We start from the raw sequence: 7,031 nt of genomic DNA on the forward strand, positions 1-7,031 counted from the left end.
TCTTGTTCCTTTTCTTATATCGATAGCATCTGTTAGTTCTCCCTCTATCATTACCTTTGCCATCTGCTTATGATATATAGCTTCTATTGCTTGAATAAATTTTCTAGCAAAGCCCGTCTGTTCCAGCAGTAATAACATGAATCACCAATTCACATTGTCAAATGCCTTCTGTGCATCTAGAAATATCAGAGCCATTTGTTTTTCAGGATGTGCCTCGTAGTATTCCAGTGTCCAAGATTACTCTCATATTGTCTTTAATTTGTCTCTTTGACAGAAATCCATTTTGATCAGGATGGATAAAATTATTTAAGTATTTTTTAAGTCTTTCTGCCAATATTGAAGCAAAGATTTTATAATCTGCGTTTAGTAGGGAAATAGGTCTATAGTTCTTGATTTGTAATGGATCGGTCTCCTCTTTTGGAACAAGTCTGATATAAGCTTCTGACCATGATTTACGTATCCTCTTATTTAACATAACTTCATTCATAACTTCTAGCAGTGGAAAATTCTTGTAATGTTTTGTAAAATTCTGCCAGAAGTCCATCTGGGCCGGGTGCTTTTCCATTATTTTGTTTCTTAAGTGCTTCAATTAATTCCATCATCGTTATATTGCTTTGTAACATTGTTTCAATCTCTTTAGGTATCTGGGGTAAATTAGCATTCTGTAAATACTGTTTAACTCTTTCCTCATCAATATTCTCTTGTGTGTATAGTTTCCCATAATAGTCTCGAATAATTTCCTTCTTCTCTTTACTACCATAGCAAACTTGGCCTTGGTCATCTATTAATTGCAATATTTTCCTTGATTCTTTCTCCTTTCTCAATTTATATGCTAACCATCTACCTGGTTTATTTGCATCTTCAAAATAGTTCTGTTTGGCACCTCTAATTTTTTGTGCTAATTCTTCTTTTTCTATTAGACCCATTTTATGTTTGGTTATATCCATTTTTAACTTAATGTCCTTTCTCTGTGGCATTTTCTGTAGCTCTTTTTCGAGTCCTTTATACTCATCTTCTAATGCCTTAGGGGCTAATCTTTTAATGGTATTTCTTTTCCTTGCATAGTCTAATATCAAGCTTCTGGCATATGCCTTCATTGTATCCCATACATTCTGGATTGATGTATCTTCTTTTTTGTTTTCTCCAAAGAAAAAGGCCAATTCTTTCTCCATCCACTGGAGTGTGAAGTCTTTTCCCTTTAAAATAGTATTATTTAACGTCCATCTAGATCTTCTTCTTTGTCCTTTCCATTTAATTGTCATTGGATTGTGATCTGCCCAAGTACTTGTTTCAATATTTATTTCTTGAATATTAGTTAACAATTCTGTTGACATCCATATCATATCTATTCTGGACCATGATAAGTGTCTATTTGAGTAGAAGGTGTATTGTTTAGTTTTAGCATTTCTTTCTCTCCATGTATCTTTTAAGTTTATTTCATCAACCATTTAAAAAAAAGATTTAGGGAGAGTCTTTCTGTTTTGCTTTATTGTTTTCTGTGCTGTATAGTCCAGTTTATTGTCTACAATTCCATTAAAATCTCCCATCATAACTATATTAACATAGTCCAGTTCAATTATTTTCATATGTAATTTTTTAAAGAATTCTTCTTGATTGTCATTCAGGGCATAGATTGCAATCAGGAGTGTTTTCATATTATTGTCCATTATTTCCACCATTAATATTCTTCCGTCATCATCAGTATAAATCAATTTTGCTGAGATGGTCTCTTTAATATATAAAACCACTCCTCTTTTCTTACATTGTGTCAAGGAAGTAAATATTTTCCCTAATTTTGGCTGTATCACCAATTGTTCATATTGTTTTTTAATATGTACTTCTTGTAGGCAGATTGTATCAAATTTTAATTTCTCTAATTTATGAAAGTTTTTCCTTCTTTTAACAGCTGAGTTAAGTCCATTTATATTAATTGTAATCAATTTTTTCTCTTCCATGGTTATATTTTGTAGTTAGGTTTGGCAGCTCTCGTGGATCTTGGTTCACGTTGTTCTTTGGCTTCCTCCTTTCTACCTACTGCACCTTCTTCTTTTTCAGTCGCCATTTGGCAGTCCTCTTGGAATTCAATTAGTGAGATCTCTTTTTCTGCCTCTTCCTCTTTCCTTCCAAAAAATTCTGTATAAAATAATTCCACTTTCTCAATTGAGTCAATTCTATGTCTCTGTTCTTGCCATGTGAACATTAAACCTTCTGGAATCAGCCATCTATAATTCACCTCTTTTTAAAGTAGCGTTTTAGTCAGGAATCGGTATTCTCTTCTCATCTCTCTCACTCTTCTGGGTATTTGTTGCAAGACCACAGTCTCCTTGTCTTTATATTTCAATGTTTTCTCTTTTGCCACTTGCAATATTTGTGTTTTAATGGCTTTCTTTGTAAATCTAATGTGAACTTCTCTTGGTAAGCAATTTCTCATCGCATATCTTGTGAAGACTCGATAAACCTCATCTATTCTATCCATCATCTTCTCTTCAGTTATTTCCAAAGCTTTAGCCAATATTTCTATCATTATCTCAGCTAGATTTTGTCCTTTTTCTTCCTCTATGTTTTGGAATCTAAGATAAAATTCTGATCTGTCAATCTCCCATCTCAGCATACCACTTTTATCCTGTTCAACCACAGCTAATCTGTTATCAATGTCTCCAATCTTCTTGTCTCCTTGTTTATCTTCTTCAATTTTTTGGAGTCTCTCATCATACTTCATCATCATTTGTTGGATGTTCTCCACTTTTTCATTGGTTTTCCCTGTTCTTTGTTCAATGTTCTCTATTCTCTTTTCAATTTTCTCTGATCTTGTTTGAATATTTTGAATTCCTTGCATAATCATCTGCAGGGTCACTTTTTCTTGTTCTTTTTCTTGCCTTAACATTGTCTGTATTGAATGTTGGTCTCCAGGTGGTGGAGAGGAAGAAGTAGAAGTTGAAGAACCAGGAGCTGTTAATTTCCTACTCATTTTGAGCAATTCAAAATCTTCAGGTTCTTCTAGATCTTAATCCAATTGTGAAATAACCAATTGCAGTTCCAAATAAAAATAGTAGGAAAAAAGAAGCCAAATAGTAATAATAATAAAAAAAGAAGAAAAAATTTCTTCAGGTTCTTGTATATCTTAATCCAATTGGTTGGTTAGATGACAGTAAAAATTCAAAAATGAAGGAAAAGACCATAAGCACACCATAAACACACACAAAAAAGAAAAAGTTGTAAAATCCTAAAAAAGGTGAAAAAGTGAAGAAAAAGGCTAAAAAAAGAAAGGAAAAATTCTTCAGGTTCTTCAACACCTTAATCCAATTAAGAGGTCTCAAATATAAAAGGATGCATAAAAATAAACCAAAAAAACAAACAAACCCCAATATGGAAGGTAGATGGAAAGACAAAAATACCAGGAAGGGAGAGAGGAAATAAAAGGCTACTCCCTTAAAAAGAAAAGGAAGGGAAACATTAATACTAAAGCTTTTCCTTTAATATAAAAAGCAGGTGTAGAAATTTAACTTCCAAAGACAAGAAAAACAAAAAACAAAGACAAGTTCCAAAGAGCCAAAAATCCAAATAGCTATTACAAAGAAAAGTAAACTGATGAGGAGGGGTAGCACAGCTTAGAAAGAATAAAAAGAGCACACAGCACTTTGTTTAATTATCCAAGGCTCTTGTTATAACTCTCTTCTCCAAAGACTTACCACCCTTTTTCCTTCTAAACTTCAAAACCAGACTCCAACTGTTGATAGAAACCCAGAAGAGCACCTGCAATGATATTCTCCCATGCTCTTCCCTCTCTCTTATCAAACAGGCAATGTCCTTGAAGAAAAGTCTCAGTTCTTTCTCAGCTTTGTCTGGTCAAAAGAGAAATAGAATATTTCCAAGCCTCTAGTTAGCAGTGTTACAAAGTTTCTTTAGCTTTCACTTTCCCCCTCCTTTTCCACACAAAATATAATAAAAATTAATTTAAAAAAGAAAAAGAAATTTTAAAAAAATAACTCAAAGGGAGTCTGTGGCTTAGAATATTATAAAGTCAAAAAGGAGAAAAGAATAGATAAAAAGAAGAGAAAAAAACCCAGTCCAGTTTCAAAATATAAGATCATGTGTAGAAAATCCAGCAATGAGAAAAAAAAATAAAAATATTACTTTGATATTCCTGTTTAAAATTGCCGCTTAATCACTTCTTTCAAAACTTTTACAGATTCTTTCTTTCCCTTATGGTGTCCTTTCAAGTCTTAAAATAAAGAAAAAGTTCTCGCCAAACCGGCACACTGTCTCTTTCCGTTCTCTTTCGTTTCAGAGCTATCCCAACTTCAGCAGCTTTAATAGCTGCCTCTTTGCTGCTGGCAAAAAGAGCTTCTTCTGGATCTACCAGGGACTTTGTGATATCCCTGGGATCGACAGGATGCGCTCTTTGCATTCACCGTCTCTTCGGGATGGTTTAGATCCACTTGGACCATCCAGGAGCAAAGATATCGGCAGCGATCTCAGACCTCTAGGATCGCATGCCGTATCATCATGACGCCAGCTCTGCCCTCTGGGAAAATTCATTTTCATTCGTCTGATACAGACTCCCCATTTTTAATGTCATGCTGTTGGAAGAAATATCCTTCTGGGCAGGGGTGGGATATGACAGGGTTAACTACCAGTTTGGGATTTACGAGCTTCCCTGCACGCTGCGAACCACGCGCCTGTAAATCGTCATCAGCATGCTGCTTGCAAAGAATCAGCCTTTGAAACAGCCCTCTTTTCCTACTTTTTTAACTGCAGCTGTGCCTTGATCAGCAGCTGAAGTTAAAAAATCCGGAAATAAAAGGTCAGGTAAGAGCCCAGGTGGGCGGGTGGGCAAAAACATCAGCAGACATAGAACCGGTTCTGTGTCTGCTGTTCTTCAGAGCTACCGGTTCTACAGAGGTGGACAGAACTGGTAGAAACCCACCCCTGCTTCTGGGTTCAGTTCCAAGTGGGGAAAAAGACACTGGAAACATGAAGGTTGTTTGGAAGGTTTAATGGTGGACAGGAGGACCACATGGCTTGAAGCTCCAAAGAAGGATGATCACATGCTTCAAGGTGAAGGACAAGATCAAGAAAAGGGGCTGATATGCTGAGAGTGTCTGGGTTTTATAACCTTTGTTGGGATTTGAATTGAAACTTGTTTCTAATTGGTTGTCAGACTTGCATGGGGCCATGCAGGGGCAACTCTGTAGGCTGCCCTGAGTTCCAGGCTTGGTTGAGCCTTGCTGGGTGATGATGCACTGAAAGGGCTTTTGAGCAATTGCTATAGCTTTACCTGGAGATCTTTGTTATGTAAAGTTAACCATTAACAAAGGTGGGGGTGAGTTTCTGCTTCTGAGGTGAGTTTCTGCTCTTGTGTTTCTACTCTTTTTAGGGGAAATATTCTGCCTTTTTAATATTTCCTAGGATATTTCAATTTTCTAGGAGAGGTGTGGGTGCTAACTCCCTACAACGCATGAAAGAGTATCTTAGCCTGCCAAGAAAAACAGGTTTTTTTTTAATCCCTTATATTCTGTAAAGAATTTCCTAGTATATCTTCTAGTTTAGCAAAATCCTCAGATTTATGAATGACGTCTGGTGATAATGATCTGTTTAAGGGACTCCATCCTGATTGGTAAATATTGTTGTCATGTCTTCTGTCACAAAAATGACAGAACTCTCTTCCATCTCTGATACTGCATTGTGAAATTCTAGATGTCACAGTTGCAAGACTGCTCAGTCGATGAGACAATCTCAACATTATGCAAATATATTTGGAAAAATGCCACACCAAAATCCAGTGGGTTTAGTCCAACTTACCTTTTGCTAGGACTGCAATCAGATCATTCATAATTTCACTTCAGAAGTCATTGCCTAACATATTTCGTCATCTTCTCCATGCCAAATGATGACATCTGTTCCTTAGCTCAATTTTCTTCAGACAAAAAACATGGCATTGTCTTAAAAACTTTCTCACACATAAAGACTACTACTTAGAAATCTGAAACTCGTGTTTTATCATCAGCATGCAATGGCTCATCAAGTTTGTGGAGCTCTATATGCTATTCTTCTACTGAATTTCCTAGGGGATATTGTACTACGTACATGATTAAGCAGCGTTACACATTCACACAGTAACATCCAAATGATTTAAAGTGACACTTCCATAGCAGATGCAGCATGTAGATTCATGGTTGTCTAATGACAATTGGCAATTTGGGATTTGAGAAATAATGGCTTTAGGGGTACAGGAATCTGTCAACCTCATTTTCTCCCACATTCTGCTTTGAGCAAATTTAAATTTTCTCTAGTGCACTGTATGTGCATTCTGTTTCAGATTATGTCTTGATTTAGAAGACCTATATACCACCTCATTCGAAAAAGACTATATGGTTTACAGAGCTGCATTTTGTATGCAGTTTTCTCTAATATAATACTGTACCAGATGTGGTATTCAGCAGGCTCTGACCAGATCTGGAGAACCAGTAGGGGACATTTTGAGTAGTTCAGAGAACCGGCAAATACCACCTCTGACTGGAGATTTTACAGTATCCTTCCCTTGCCCTGCCCACCAAGCCACGCCCACAGAACCGGTAGTAAAAAAATTTGAATCCCACCACTGTACTGTACCTTGCTATACATGGTTCTCATGCATTCTGTGCAGCTTTTCCAAGATGTGTATTTAAATAAACCGATGAGCTGCATTTGAAACATTTGGGGAAATATAAATTTCAAAAGATAATGAAGATTCAATTCATGCACCATATCAAAAATGTGGCATTAGATGCATTCAATCTCAAATGTAAACTAAACTAATTTCTTTCTCCAACCAGCAACATTGTTTCTCATTTAGAAATAGAAATAGAATCATAGGGCTGGAAAGGCCCTAAGAGGTCTTGTGGTCCAACCCCCTGGTCAAGGCAGGAGTCCATATTCCATCCTGGACCAATGGTTGTCCAGTCTTTTCTTTAAAATGTCCAACAATGAGTAGCCATAACTCCAAGGGGTAAGCTGCACCATTGACCCATTGTTTTCACTGTTAAGAAATT

Source organism: Pseudonaja textilis, chromosome 1 (genome assembly GCF_049901715.1).
Source record: "Pseudonaja textilis isolate UNSWEBS1 chromosome 1, rPseTex1.2, whole genome shotgun sequence".
Taxonomy (NCBI): Eukaryota; Metazoa; Chordata; class Lepidosauria; order Squamata; family Elapidae; genus Pseudonaja; species Pseudonaja textilis.